Consider the following 3,189-nt stretch of genomic DNA (forward strand, 5'->3'; position numbering starts at 1 on the left):
GCACTAGTACAAAAGTAAAGGGAAAATACAAAATACAAAGGGCCTAAAATTGCATTCTACGCGGCCTTAGAACAACAAAATCATCAAGTATCAAATCTGAATCAAAGCTTTTAGCAATTTCCCTTTCAATGTAGACAAGTAAACTATCTCCAAGAAACTCATCTTCCATTTTGTTACGAAGTCTTGTTTTGACAATTTTCATTGTTGAAAATGCTCGTTCGGTAGTTGCTGTAGACACCGGAAGAGTCAAAACAAGACGAATCAATCTATCAATAAGATAATATGTATCTGCTTTTCCGGCCTCTATCAATCCTCGACATAATTCCGCAATGGAGGACAATTTTTGTAGTTTCGGATGATTAAGCATATCAACTTCAAAATGCTTCAACTGAAATCTCAAAATAATTTTTTCCTGCTCAGAAAAATCCAGAGAATAGTACTTATCTGCAAGACTACATATATCATCAATATTAAATGATTTATAAGCATCATTTGGATCCAAAGCTGAACTAAGTGTCAAGAGTTCCATTGCCCTTTCACCAAATCTACAATCAAGCTCTTGCAATTGAAAGTCTATAGTAGCATTGAATACATCAAAATGATAATAATGTTCCACCGTAATGTTATCCCGTTGAAGCCGACCTCGGCTTTTACCATAACGAGCACTCAAATCCGGAATGTCTATTTCAAATTTCTTGGAAAAAGAGACTACTTTCTCAATAAAATTATCCCAATCTTCATTTCTCAATTTTTGGAGGAGTGCTTTTGTATTAGAAACTAATTGCATAGCATTCAAGATGTCTTGAGATTTTTGTTGCAAATGTTGACAAAGACAATCAGTAGTACCCATAATTTCCCTCATCAAATGTAAAATGAATATGAATTTGAATGATGTAATCATTTCATAAGCAGCACCAGCATCCTCACGTTGAGAGTAAGTAGATCCTTCCTTTATAATCTTTTCAAGCACTGAACAAGCGGGATTAAACAGCCTTAGTAGGCTACAAATAGAATAAAAATGAGAACCCCAACGAGAATCACCAGCTCGTTTCAAAGTGCCAATTTGGTTAGCCCCTTTTCCAGTTTCAAGTTCATCAATAGCTATCAAATGTGCGATATCTTCTTCTTGAGCATCTTGCAAATCACGATGACGTTTACATGAAGCACTAATCACATTGATAATGAAATTCAAATTTGAGAAGAAATCATGAACAACAATTACCTCTCGAGATGCAGCAACTAATGCTAATTGTAATCGATGTGCAAAACAATGAACATAGTATGCACAAGAACATTCATTGAGAAATAATGCCTGCAATCCTTTCCATTCACCACACATATTGCTAGCACCATCATACCCTTGCCCACGAATACTTTGAATATCAAGACAATTTTGAGAAAGAACGTCAGATATTTTATCCTTTAAAGTCAATGCCGATGTATCTTTAACTTGGACAATATCAAAGAAGTGTTCTTGTATAAAACCATCTTTGTTAATAAATCTCAAAACAATAGCCATTTGTTCTCTCTTAGACTAATCTCGTGCCTCATCAACAATAATGCAAAATTTTGAATCACCAATTTCTTCACGAATTGCATCTCGCACCTTTTTTGCCCAGACATGTAAAATATCTTTTTGGACATGATGTGAAGTATATTTTGCATTTTGTGGAGCATTTTCTAAAACAACCTTGGCAACATCCTCGTTGTAATTGGACACAAGTTTTATCAACTCAAGAAAATTGCCACGATTTTTAGAATCGGGACCTTCATCGTGACCTCTATAAGGACATCCTTGATATGCCAAATACCGAATAGAATCAATTGAAGTCTTCAATCGCAATCGATTGTTCAATTTTTCTTCCGAAGTTTGCTTATCTATCACCTTATCAATATGTTGAGATTGATTTTTCAAATTGTCACAACACTTAACAGCATTATTATGAGGTGAACATGGCCCATTTCCCATGTGGGCCAAAAAAGAGCAATGTGTACCATCATTAACTTTCTTCCAATTACGAAATCCTTCAATTGTAAATGCACTACCTTCAAACCGCCCCGTAGGCTTTTTAGCAAAAAGAAAGCAGGGTAAACAATAAGCAGCATCTTTGGCCTCAGAATATTCTAACCAATCAAACATCTTATACCAAGATGATTGAAATCTTCGGCGGTTTTTTTCAGTTCCTAAAAACGGATATCCAGAACTACTAGAAGGAATGAACCTATGCGGACCAACTTTAAGATAAGCACATCTAATTTCATCCCGTTGATTAACAGGATATTCCCATATTTGAGGACGTAATCCTGGATCATGTTGTAGAGTAGAAATGTCAAATGACTCAACTACTTGAGATTCAATTCTTGGCATCTTAGAAGGGCGTTGCTCAGGAGCTAAAGTTTGAGGATTTGATGTCGATGAAGACATTTTAGAATTTGAATCAGCATCATTTTTCTTAAAAAATGCATCAATTGTTTTTGGCTTGCCCATAATGTAATCTAAGAATTTTCAGAAACCTGGAAAATTATTTATCTATTAGTTTTAATTCTCATACTAAACAATTCATGTCTAATGAAACATACTATAAGTCTCTAATGATATTATAATAAAATTATTAGCATATTTCGATAGCTATTAGCCTAACATGAATTAATAAAAAGAGCAAACCTGAGATTGGCAATAATCTTCTGAAACTCGTTGATGCTTGACAAAATCCCAAAATATATAAAACACACCTTACAAAAAAAATAACAATATTGTTTTTATTAGAATAAGATAAACAAAATGATGAAAATAAGAGATATATCACAATTAAAATGCTCCATAAATTTCGATCAATCATATTAGAGTTTGCAAATTGCCCAATTAAAAAAGAAATACGCATTTACAATGAGAGCGCCCCACTACAATCTACAAAATGAAAAAATAAATAATAAAGTTTTTGAATTGGGGAAAGAAAAAAACAAGCAGTATTTTGAATCTTTACCATTCTTTAATTCTTTTATTTTTTTATTTTTTTTGTGAGTCATTCTTTAATTCTTATTATGAGTTATGACAACAAATTTGACTAATGAGTAATGACCATGTACAAATAACAAACACAATGAAGGCAATGAAGGCTGTGGGGACCGTGGGTCTTGGACTCTTGTGCTGCTGTGCACAGCCTCTGCAGCAAGCAACAAACAAAAACT

General features: G+C 33.7%; 1 pseudogene; it reads right to left on the reverse strand.

Moving 5' to 3' along the window:
• Positions 1 to 43: 43 nt before the first annotated feature.
• Positions 44 to 2,488, reverse strand: LOC132174381 (uncharacterized; annotated as a pseudogene).
• Positions 2,489 to 3,189: the final 701 nt, after the last annotated feature.

This window comes from Corylus avellana, chromosome ca3, assembly GCF_901000735.1.
Source record: "Corylus avellana chromosome ca3, CavTom2PMs-1.0".
NCBI lineage: Eukaryota > Viridiplantae > Streptophyta > Magnoliopsida > Fagales > Betulaceae > Corylus > Corylus avellana.